Source organism: Mirounga angustirostris, unplaced genomic scaffold, assembly GCF_029215605.1.
Source record: "Mirounga angustirostris isolate CCGP_5_RB_7025 unplaced genomic scaffold, mMirAng1.0.hap1 SCAF_5, whole genome shotgun sequence".
NCBI classification, from domain to species: domain Eukaryota; kingdom Metazoa; phylum Chordata; class Mammalia; order Carnivora; family Phocidae; genus Mirounga; species Mirounga angustirostris.
This window is the reverse complement of record NW_026991713.1, coordinates 8,396,370-8,408,704: the sequence shown is the minus strand read 5'-3', so window position 1 is coordinate 8,408,704 and position 12,335 is coordinate 8,396,370. Positions and strand designations below refer to the sequence as shown.

At 45.3% G+C, this 12,335-nt stretch overlaps 1 protein-coding gene across 4 annotated transcripts in view; it reads left to right on the top strand.

Annotated features, from left to right (window-relative positions):
- Positions 1 to 6,386: 6,386 nt before the first annotated feature.
- The window catches only part of SGSM3 (small G protein signaling modulator 3), a 50,359-nt gene continuing 44,410 nt past the window's right edge, over positions 6,387 to 12,335 (top strand). For 2 of the 4 annotated variants that reach the window (XM_045872478.3, XM_045872477.3), the window contains exon 1: positions 6,387 to 6,538. The gene's annotated coding sequence lies outside the window, so the exon portion shown is untranslated. The remainder of the gene's footprint in view (positions 6,539 to 12,335) is intronic. The other 2 variants (XM_045872480.3, XM_064590575.1) reach the window with 2 other exon arrangements.

The following is a 12,335-nucleotide window of genomic DNA, read 5'->3' as shown; positions in this document are numbered from 1 at the left end:
CAAATTCTAAATGCAGTTCGGGGTAGCAAGCAAGCTTGGAGAGCATGGAGCCATAGAAGGTCTCAACTCTTTCAGAAACAGTCTATTATTCCTCTCGTATGAATCTTTTTTTTTTTTTTTTTTTTTTTGGGCACCTGGGTGTCTCAGTCGGTTAAGTAACTGCCTTTGGCTCAGGTCATGATCCTCTCTGTCTCTCTCTCAAATAAATAAATAAAATATATATATTTTAAAAGATTTTTTATTTATTTATTTGAGATAGAGAGCACAAGTTGGGGGGGAGGGGCAGAGGGAGAGGAAAAAGCAGGCTCCCCACTGAGCAGGGAACCCGAATGAGCTGCTTGATCCCAGGACCCCAGGAACATGACCTGAGCCGAAGGCAGACACTTAAACCAGCTGAGCCCCCCAGCAGCCCCCCTATCGTGTGAATCTTGAGGGGATGTTTGAAACTGCTGGGTCTGGTGCAAAGAATTAACTCATTTGATCATTAACTCAGCTGATCTGAGAACTTATGTTATACACCAGACACACTGGGGATACTGGATACCATGGATTTTACTTGAATTTTCTCACAGAAAATAAGGAAATAAGATGACAGTCTTGTGATTGTTAGACCTCTGATCTCTAGTAATTGGTGGTTTGGCTGGTTTTTCTTCCTGGGCTATTTGGGTGGGTTTATAATGTCTTCTTTCCTCTTCTAGTCTCTTTTGTTTTTATATTAACATGCTTAAATTATACTATCAAGGGTAATTTTGTTATCTGCTCTTACTTTCCCATTTAACGTTAAAAAAAAATTTTTTTTTAATTTTTTTAAGTAATCTCTACACCCAACGTGGGGCTTTGAATGCATAACCCCAAGATCAAGAGTTGCATACTCCACTAACTGAGCCAGCCAGGTGCCCTTCCCATTTAACATTTTTTAAAAAGATTTTATTTTTTAATTAAAATTTTACTTATTTTTAATTTTTTAATTTTTATTTTTTAAAGATTTTATTTATTTGACAGGGAGAGAGCGAGAGCAGGAACACAAGCAAGGGGAGTGGGAGAGGGAGAAGCAGGCTTCCCACTGAGCAGGGAGCCCGATGTGGGGCTCGATCCCAGGACCCTGGGATCATGACCTGAGCCGAAGGCAGACGCTTAACGACTGAGCCACCCAGGTTAACGACTGAGCCACCCAGGTGCCCCTAAAATTTTTTTATTTTTTTAAAGATTTTATTTATTTATTTGAGAGAGAGAGAATGAGAGACATAGAGCATGAGAGGGGGGAGGGTCAGAGGGAGAAGCAGACTCCCCACTGAGCAGGGAGCCCGATGCGGGACTCGATCCCGGGACTCCAGGATCATGACCTGAGCCGAAGGCAGTCGCTTAACCAACTGAGCCACCCAGGCGCCCCCTAAAATTTTTTTTTAAGTAATCTTTACACAACGTGGGACTCAAACTTAGGACTGCAAGATGAAGAGTGACATACTCCACTGACTGAGCCAGTCAGGCAACCCCCCCGTGTAACATTTTAATTAAGGGCGTTTGGGTGGACTGCAGGTTGGCTGAGAAGAGAGCACTCAGGCCTTCTCAAAAATTAGATTGAATTCAGTTAACCAGTGATCTGAACTCCAGGATTTGAATCATCCAGAAATCAGGATCTGGGCAGACTGTGAGGTAACCACCTTCTGTTCAGCCGCAGACGGGTACCCAGGTACATACTGCTCTCTTCCCCTGGCATTTGATAACCAGAAGAGTCTCATGTCCTTAAGTGGAAGCACAGGTACAGTGCCTCCAGATTGGTGATGTGAATCCTGGATAGATGTGAGCACTAGCTGACTGAAATTGCGTAGCATAGAGTCTGACGTGAAGAAGGTACTCAGGAAATGTCATTTTCCTTTCTGAGCTGGGGAGAGTTCACCAGCCAGTCGGGGAGCAGGCTAACATTTGAGGAGGATGCTGTTGTTTTGGTTTGCCTGCCATGGCAGAGAGTATATTCTGAACTTAAACCCCAACCAAAGAATGGGGAATGAGCCAGCATAAAAAATAAATAGGAGAAGTTGGTGCACCTGGCTGGTTCAGTTGGTGGAGCATGGGACTCTTAATCCTGGGGTCATGAGTTCAAGCCCCATGTTGGCATAGAGTTTACTTAGAGAGAGAGAGAAAGTAAAATAATAATAAAGTTATATAATGAAACACTGTGTGGTTTCTTGGGTGATGAGTTTAAGGTGGTTTTTATTTTCTTTTGGCTTTTGTGTATTTTTTCAAGGGTTTTTTTTTTAAGATTTTATTTATTAGAGAGCACAAGTGGAGGGAGGGGCAGAGGGAGAAGCAGACCCCCCCTCAGTGAGCAGGGGGCCCGACGTGGGGCTTGATCCCAGGACCCTGGGATCATAACCTGGGGCAAAGGCAGACACTTAACCAACTGAACCACCCAGGCGCCCCTTTTTTCAAGTTTTTAATGCAATTTTTATTTAAATTTTAGAATATTTGTATATTGCAAAGATAGTACAAAGTTCCCATATGCCACACTTGATGTTCCTTATTAACGTCTTGCATTAGTGTGGTATAGTCATCACAGTTAATGAACCAATATTGGTACATTATCAAATAAAGCCCTTAGTTTTTAGCTAATGTCCTTTTTTTGTTCTAGGATTCCCATATAGAACAAATTACATTTCGTCATGATAGCATTTTTAAGTACTGGGATTCATATATATTACTTACAAGGTATGTTCTTTATCAGAGGTGTGGTCTAATGGACACAAAATTTAGCTCAAATTTAGCTAATCTGGAACATAACGAAGTCAAGACAGAATTTGGGGACCATGACTGACCCGAGTGTTTCCATCCACAAATGATCTAGCCTTTCGTTGCTGTGGCTCTAGGGTCTTGAGAAGTTTAAAACCATGGGAAAGTGTTATGCCTCTCCCACGGCTTTAAACACTAATTGTTTAACTAGTAGTTTCGCTTTAAACTTTAAAAAGTTGTAATTAGGATAGTGCCGATTGTAGAGCACAGGCCGGGTGTACTTAAAATACATAAAGCAGGGGCGCCTGGCTGGCTCAATCGGTGGAGCAAGTGATTGTTGTGATCCCAGGGTTGTGAGTTCGAGCCCCACGTTGGGGGTAGAGATAATTTAAAAATAAAATCTTTAAAAAAATAAAATATATAAAGCAGAAATGCAAACATAAAGAACAGATCTCAAAGGGATTCATTCCATAGTTCCTTAAATAAGTTACTCATTTCTTTCAAGAAAGGGGTTAAATCATATTTCATGTTTAGAAAAGCATTTCTTTAGTGATAACCTGGAAGAAATAGGTATTTATAAGATATCTTGTTTCTGATCCAGATGTCATACTTTTTTTTTTTAAGATTTATTTATTTGAGGGACGCCTGGGTGGCTCAGTCGGTTAAGCGTCTGCCTTCAGCTCAGGTCATGATCCCAGGGTCCTGGGATCGAGTCCCGCATCGGGCTCCCTGCTCCGCAGGGACCCTGCTTCTCCCTCTGCCTCTGCCTCTCTCTCTGTCTCTCATGAATAAATAAATAAAATTAAAAAAAAATAGATTTATTTATTTGAGAGGGAGGGGGAGAGGGAGAGAGAGTCCTAAGCAGACTCCTTGCTGAGCGTGGAGCCTGATATGGAGCTCGATCCCAGGACCCCGAGATCATGACCTGAACCGAAATCAAGAGTCGGCTGCTTAACCAACTGAGCCACCCAGGCGCCCCCCGATTTCATACATGAACACATTTTTTTTTCAGCACCCTACTGTATACTGGGAGTACAACGGTGAACAAGCCAGTCTGCCCTCCTGGAGCTTATGGAGCAAAGTGCTGAATGGCTCCTCAGTAATGGGATATATACCGTTTAACATCTGAATACATGCAAAGTTCATTAAGTACCACTGAGAAAAGGTGCTCTTGAGATGTAACTTCAACAAATCCACTCTGCTTCCCTTGGTTTTATCATCTTGTAATCCACCCTTCATCATGATACAGATGCTGCTCTTCCCACCAGCTTGGTGCTTGGCTGAATTTCTTCAATATGCCTGGCTCCATCCACCCTTCCTGTGGCACAAATTGAGAAAGGCTTTGCCTTGAGTGGCGTCCTAGGAAGCTTTTAAGAATGTGGCATTTTTCTTTCTCTTTTGTTCTCTAATGGAGGTGAAATGTGTATATAGAATTCTCACACAGAACTTACAAATAAGGAAGTTTCATAGAATTGTTAGCTAGTCTACCATTTTTTAAAAGGGAAGTACTGGTTTTCTATCTCCTGTGGCTGTTGGACCTTCCCAGTATTTTTTTTTTATATTATCTCTACACCCAATGTGGGGCTTGAACTCACCACCCTGAGATTATAAGAGTCGCATGTGCCACAGAATGAGCCAGCCAGGTGCCCCTGGCCTACCCAGTATTGATCTTTTTTTTTTTAAGATTTTTAAATTTATTTATTTGACAGAGAGAAACACAGCGAGAGAGGGAACACAAGCAGGGGGAGTGGGAGAGGGAGAAGGCTTCCTGCCAATCAGGGAGCCTGATGCAGGGCTCGATCCCAGGACCCCAGGATCATGACCTGAGCCGAAGGCAGCTGCTTAACGATTGAGCCACCCAGGCGCCCCAGTATTGATCTTTGATAAATGTTCCACTGGAATGCCAGGGGAGGGCTAGAAGCTTTATTTAGTAAGTGTTGACAAGTTCTTAATTCCCTATTAAGTGTGTAGGGAAAGTTGCAAAGATGAAATGCTAATCGTTCATTGTAAAAACCTAAGGGGACCGTGCTGAAGCTAGCATTACTTAACCATTGAGTTTTGACACTGACATGACAACTGTCTCAAGAAATTGTGTTCCCCCACAAAGATAAACTTAAGAAACATAGCTCCTGCAACAGTTGTGAGATGAGAGAAAAGGATGTTACCACACTTAAAAGGCTGGAATTCATTGCTCTAAGGCAATGGGTTGGGGGGGGGGGCGGCGTTGTTCAGTTTAAGAAAGCAGAATTTGAGAAGGAAAGTGAACTTGGCCCCAGAAACTGGGTGCAGATCTCTGCTCTGCCACTTAACTAGTTTTGCCAGTGTACTCTGTAAAATTCAAATGATAAAATTCACCCAGCTTTCACAGGGACGTTAAATAACATGAAATTGCTTTGCAAAGTGAGCATAATACAGTGAGGTCACAACTGAGTTTGCCTTGCTATCTGTGTGGACGATGGTTCCATTCCTTGACCCAGGCATCACTCCCTTGGAACACCATTGGGAACCCATGCTTAGGTTAATAAGCAGCTCTAAAACTAAATTTATCTCTTCAGGGTAGGGAGAAATTTCTAAAAGAACATTCCTGAAATACTATTGTAGCTTTTGATGACCTTCCTAAAAGGTGGTAAGCACGTTTTCTTTTTCTTTTTTAAGATTTTATTTTTTTAAGAGTAATCTTTACACCCAACATGGGGATCAAATTTCAACCCCAAGATTGAGTGCCATGCTCTACAGACTGAGCCACCAGGCACCCCAACACATTCTTTTCAGGATAGAATCTGACATCTACTAGGACCTGGATATCAAATGGGGATGGGCCTGCTATCTTCCTGGACTGTTCATTTGTACTGTACTTTAACATTTTCTCAAACAGCATCTAGTTCTCACAACCATAAGTTCACACTCTCATTTTATGGATGAGCTAAGCGTTAGCATGGTTGAATGACCCAAACGCAGCCTCTGACTGCACCCACTGCATTATACATGCCTGGAGAGTGAATTTCTCCGGCAGGCCCTCAACCAAGTTTGTTCCAATTTGTGGCTCCTTGCAGGGCCTGTGACTTGTGTAAGAGTGGTTCAGGCTGGTCTAGGGCTGGTTTTGTACACCTGTGAAGAAGGCACTTAAATATTTAGAAAATGAGCATCAAGTAAGGGCCGCTCTTTTTCCAGAGTCCTGCCCCATCAATCCCACATACTTTTTTTTTTTTCTTAAAGATTTTATTTATTCGACAGAGAGACACAGCGAGAGAGGGAACACAAGCAGGGGGAGTGGGAGAGGGAGAAGCAGGCTTCCCGCCGAGCAGGGAGCCCGATGCGGGGCTCGATTCCAGGACCCCGGGATCATGACCTGAGCCGAAGGCAGACGCCCAACCAACTGAGCCACCCAGGCGTCCCATCTATCCCGCATCCTTAACCTCTGGTGCAGCCCATATTGCCCTGAGCTCCTCGGGCTGCAGTGCAGACGAAGGCCAGTGGGTATCGCTGAGCTCCGAAGGGCTTCTGTGCGCCCCCTTCCCCCACCCCCCATGTCCGCCGGGGGACCGAGTCTCAGCTTGGAAAGGAGCCTCGTGTGTGCGGTCCGGGAGCGCGCAGACCCCAGCGCCGCCGCAGTCCACTGGCCCCGGAGGACTACAGCCCCCAGCATCCTCAACGGCAACCCCCCTCCCCCGCTCGGCTCGGCGCGCGTGCGCGGTGGCGCCACCGAGCGCCGACTGGGTCTGAGCTGTGCAGCCGCGAGCCGACCCGGCTTGGCATTGAGGTGGGGGCCGGCTGGCGGCGGCCGGGCAGCTGGACGTCCCGCGCGGGGCAGGTGAGTGTGCGGAGGGAGAGGTCGGCGGAGACTCGCTGGGTCTGTGGAGCCCGGCGCCCTCACCTGCCCCTCAGGTGGGGTCGCGGGGGCGGCCATGGACCGACCGATTGACGGACGGACGGACTGACGGGCAGGCGAGGGGAGAAGCACCGCCCGCGGCCGGGAGAGCGGCGGGGCCGGACCTCGCGGTGCCCGCGTGGGAGGGGGCGCCGGCCGGGGGCGCCAGGCGCGGGCTCTGGCGGTGCGGGGCGGCGGCGGGGCTCGGACCCGCGTGTCGCTGAGCCCCCGCGTCCCCGCCCGGGGCGGGGGCGGCCTCCCGCGCGACCAGCGGGAGCGGGGGCCACCGGCGCCCGAGCCTCCGTGTCCTGGGGGCTCGAGCCCGAGTACATACCTCCCCCTCCGCAGCTGCGAGCGGTTTTACAGAAACCGCACCTCAGGCGGGGGAGGCAGGGGGGACTGTTTTTCTTTTTCTTTTCTTTTCTTTTCCTCGGGCACATTTAAGCTGCGGGCTCTTCCTCAGGCTTAACTCGTGACTTGACGTTGAAGATTCAGGTGCGGAGTCAGAACACAGGCTCGGATTCGGGCCGAGACTCGCTGTAATGTGTGTATTTTAACATTGGGGAAACTGAGGCATCTATTAGCCGAGGTCACTCAGAGTAGTTAGGATTGGAATTCCGAAAGTTATACCTAATGATCCAGGATGGGTTTTATATGGAGGAAGAAAAGATGTTGTAAAGTTTCTTTTCTGCGACGGGTGACTGTCGGTTTCCAGTCTTGTGCTGCACATGAAATTTGTGGTGGGTTGCTGGCTTTTTGGGTTTTGGTGGGTTATTAAAAGTGTCCTGGGGGGGCGCCTGGGTGGCTCAGTCGTGAAGCGTCTGCCTTCGGCTCAGGTCATGATCCCGGGGTCCTGGGATCGAGCCCCGCATCGGGCTCCCTGCTCGGTGGGAGGCTTGCTTCTCCCTCTCCACTCCCCCTGCTTGTGTTCCCGCTCTCGCTGTTTTCTCTCTGTCAAATAAATAAATACAATTTAAAAAGAAAAGAAAAGGGACGCCTGGGTGGCTCAGTTAAGCGTCTGCCTTTAGCTCAGGTCATGATTTCAGGGTCCTGGGATCGAGCCCCACGTCGGGCTCCCTGCTCGGCGGGAAGCCTGCTTCTCCCTCTCCCGCTCCCCCTGCTTGTGTTCCCTCTCTCGCTGTGTCTCTCTCTGTCCTATAAATAAATAAATAAAATCTTTAAAACAAACAAACAAAAAGAAGTGTCCTGGAATATTCTTTACCCTTTTTCTTTCTTGGTAAACTCAAGTTCCTGGTAAGACTCTGATTCACAAAAACTGAATTTCCAATTTTGACTTGTTTACTTGTAGCTTTTATTTTATATATATGTGTGTGTTTTGTTTATTTATCTTAGAGGGAGCAGACCGGGGGAGGGATGGAGGGAGAGGGAGAGAATCTGAAGCAAACTACGTCCTCAGCACAGAGCCCCATTTGGGGCTCGATCCCCCGACCCCAAGATCACCACCTGAGCCGAAACCCAGTCACACGCTTAATCAGCTGAGCCACCCAGGTGCCCTTACTTGTAGCTTTTAGTGATTATGTTTGTAATTAAGTTTTTTTTTAATTTTTTAATTTTGTTGAAGGACTTCTGAGTTTTGTTTTGTTTTAAAGATTTTATTTATTTATTTGACAGAGAGAGAGAGAGAACAAGTAGGCAGAGAGGCAGGCAGAGGCAGAGGGAGAAGCAGGCTCCCCGCTGAGCAGGGAGCCCGACGCGGGGCTCGATCCCAGGACGCTGGGATCATGACCCGAGCGGAAGGCAGACGCTTTACGACTGAGCCACCCAGGCGCCCCTGTAATTAAGTTTGTAGATACATGGGGCGCCTGGGTGGCTCAGTCGTACGTAGAGCGTCTGCCTTCCGCTCGGGTCATGATCCCAGCGTCCTGGGATCGAGCCCCGCGTCGGGCTCCCTGCTCAGCGGGGAGCCTGCTTCTCCCTCTGCCACTCCCCCTGCTTGTATTCCCTCTCTCACTGTGTCTCTCTCTGTCAAATAAATAAAATCTTTAAAAAAAAGAAAAGTTTGTAGATACACATACATTTCCTACTTTTCTTCCTCATCTTCTTTTCCTTATGTTCCAGTTTTCTCTGAACTCTAACCAGTAATTATATCATCTTTGTTTTATATATTCGTTTCTGTTCTCCATGATTAATTTGTAATCGATTCTAAATGGAAGTCAGTATCTTTCCTGTATTCCGATAATCCTAGCTGTATGTAGCCTTTTCATCACTAATTGTCACAGTAGCCTGGGCTTTAGTCCTCTTCCCTGTGTCCCTTTTTAAGCATGGAGATGTGTGATTCGGTTAGGAGGAGGGTGTGAGGTGTTTCTGTTGATCAGATATGGTAACAGGTGAACATGACCCATGATCAGAGCATTAACTTTAGTATATGTGCTACTGATGTGAGCATGAGAGCATTAACTTTAAAAGGCTGTGAACAAAAATTATTTTAATATAAAAAAAGCATACCTAATCTTGTGAATTTGGGAACTTGCCAGATGACAGAAAAGTTGGTGTACTGGAGTAGCACCTCACAGAAATGAATCTGACATGAAGGTGAAATACTGAGAAAGGAACTCAGGAGAGAACTATCTCTCTCTCCCTCTCTCTCTTTTTTTAAAGATTTTATTTATTTGATAGAGAGGGAATCTGAAGCCGACTCTGCACTGAGTGCAGAGCCCCATGCGGGGCTTGATCCCACGATTGTAAGATCGCAACCTGAGCTTAAACCAAGAGCCGGACGCTCAACTGACTGATCCACCCAGGCGCCCCGAGAACCATCTCTTTTATCATACAGCCATCTTTCTGTGCCTGGGGTGGATGCTGGGAACACCTTGTTGGCTTAGGAAGTTAAACAATGTTCTGTGTGTGTGTGTTTTCGGTTTCTCTCTTCCTAGTTCTCAATGAGTTTTGGCAGGAGCCCAGAATCTTGTACATTTGATGATTTAACATCAGTTTCATCTGCTGCTTCTCCACATTGTCTCTATTTCCTCAGCTGGTGACATCAGTAGTTTTCCATAGTAGCCATTCATGAGCTCATCCAGACTGTCACAAAGAAGTGGAATAGCACAGAGGGTGGTACACACAGAAGAAATAAGGATCCTGTTTCTTTGCCATCACATATTACATATAGACTGAGATAGGAAATCTGCATTGAAGCACAAGCTATGTAGGAGGGGTTAGAACACCAGAGTCCGGGCTTCTGCATATAGTAATAGTCATCGATACCATTTATTGGATTACTTCTGTTTGCCACATGCTGTCATTGTCACCGTGAGGTGTAGGTATTATCATTCTCATTTTATGTGTAAGTTGAAGTGCAGATTTGCCTACAGACATAGTAAGTGACAGGGCCAGAATTCAAATTCAAGCCTATCTGACTCTGCCATCCCTGTTCTTTCTACTATGCTGCACTACCTTACCAACAAATATATTCAAATTTTTCTCATTCTTAAAAAAGTAAAAAACTTTCCTGTGATCACATTTCTCCTTCAGACTACTTCCATTTCCCTCCTTTTCCTTTCTCGACTTGTTCTTGAAGAGCAAACACTATTCCCCTCTCTTTCTTTGACTCCTTAGTTCATTGCAATCTAGCTTCCACCTTCTACTTTGTCGAAATGTTCTCATGAGCTCCACTCAGCTACTTATTGGCTATTTGCTGTACCATCTTCTAGACATAACAAAGAGGCTGAGACATGGTTCTTGCCCTGAGGGAGTTTAGGGACTAATGAAGGAGAAAAAGAATTTAATTCTTGTCAGTATGATGTGTTAAACTGCTGACCCAGCAGTCTTTGCTGTTGGAAGTTGGGGGAAGAACACTTCACTGAGAAAGTGACACTGAACTGCCAACAGAGAGGAACCCTAAATTGTTGCAGACAGGGCTGTCAGGACTGCATGTTTAGGTGTGGATTTTTAGGAGAAGCTGTATCTTGCCAGTGGGAGATGATACAGTCAAAATATGTAGTGTAGGGCGCCTGGGTGGCTCAGTTGGTTAAGCGACTGCCTTCGGCTCAGGTCATGATCCTGGAGTCCCGGGATCGAGTCCCGCATCGGGCTCCTTGCTCAGTGAGGAGTCTGCTTCTCCCTCTGACCCTCCCCACCTCATGCTCTCTCTCTCTTATTCTCTCTCTCTCAAATAAATAAATAAAATCTTTAAAAATAAAAAAAATAAAAATAAATAAAAACAAAATATGTAGTGTAGGTTTTAGAGTCTAACAGAGCTGGGAACTGAGCCTCAATTTCTTTTTTTAAAATACATGCTTACAGTGTAAGCTCTATGAGAGTAGGGCCTTTATTTTTTCACCACCTCACCTCTTCTAGAACAGTGGTAGGTGATCAGTAAATATTTGATGAATGAATACCTCATAGGATGTTGTATTCAGAACATGGTAGTACTCTCAGTACCATAAGACTGAATGAAGCTTACTTTTAGTGTGGCTTATGAACTGATTTTTTTTTTAAGATTTTATTTATTTATTTGACAGAGAGATAGCGAGAGCAGGAACACAAGCAGGGGGAGTGGGAGAGGGAGAAGCAGGCCTCCCGCCAAGCAGGGAGCCCGACGCGGGACTCGATCCCAGGACCCTGGGATCATGACCTGAGCCGAAGGCAGACGCTTAATGACTGAGCCACCCAGGCGCCCGCTTATGAACTGATTTTGAAGACACTATTGTTTGACTAGTATACGTATAATCACCTCTCCTTCTTTTTGAACATTAGGTTCCTTGATGGTCTTAATTCATAAATGAGGAGTGACATTTACTTTTTTTGGTAGGCACAGTTAACTGGGTCTTCTAACATTATGCCTCTCTCACAGTTATAAACACATTTCTCCTTTTTCTCAGTGTGATGCAGGTATTCTGTGTGTGTTTTTTTCCTCTGCTAATGTGAATTGTTTTGGGAAGTTAACTTCTTTGGAATCATTAAATAACTTTGTCCATAAGAGTAACATTAGAAATGAGATTAAGGGGTGCCTGGCTGGCTCAGTTGGTGGAGCATGCAACGTTTGATCTTGGGGTTATAAATTCAGGCCCCATGTTGGTTATAGAGATAACTTAAAAATAAAATCTTAAAAAAAAAAAGATTGAAAGCTCTAATCAGAAGGCTTACCCCTGGGAAGGGCCTGATTTCCAACTGGGCTAAGAGAAGACTTTTTCTTAACAAAATGATAGGAGTATTCCTGGTCTTTTCTAGATAGCTGGTTAGGCTTCTAGTAAAATTCTAAAGATATGTATAAGCAGTTCATTTCCCTCTTCTTATGTTTGAGTTTCATTTGTAAATATCCTTAATTTGTGTGACTTGAGTTTAGGGTTAAAGTCCAAATACCACTTTTTTTTTTTTTTCACTTCAAGTCTGTGGAGTATAGTAATTAAGAGTACCTACAATGAAGTTCAAATTCTGCTCTACCACTTTAAACTTTGAAAACTTGGTGTGCCTGGGTGGCTCAGTCATTAAGCATCTGCCTTCAGCTCAGGTCATGATCCCAGGGTCCTGGGATCGAGTCCTGCGTCGGGCTCCCTGCTTGGCGGGAGGCCTGCTTCTCCCTCTCCCACTCCCCGCTTGTGTTCCTGCTCTCGCTCTCTCTCTCTCTGTCAAATAAATAAATAAAATCTTTTAAAAATAAATAAATAAACTTTGATTCAAGTGCTATAACTTACCAGTGCCTCATTTTGCTCATTTGTAAAATTGGGATAAGTACTACTACTACTACTACTACTACTACTACCACCAGTCATAGTATTAC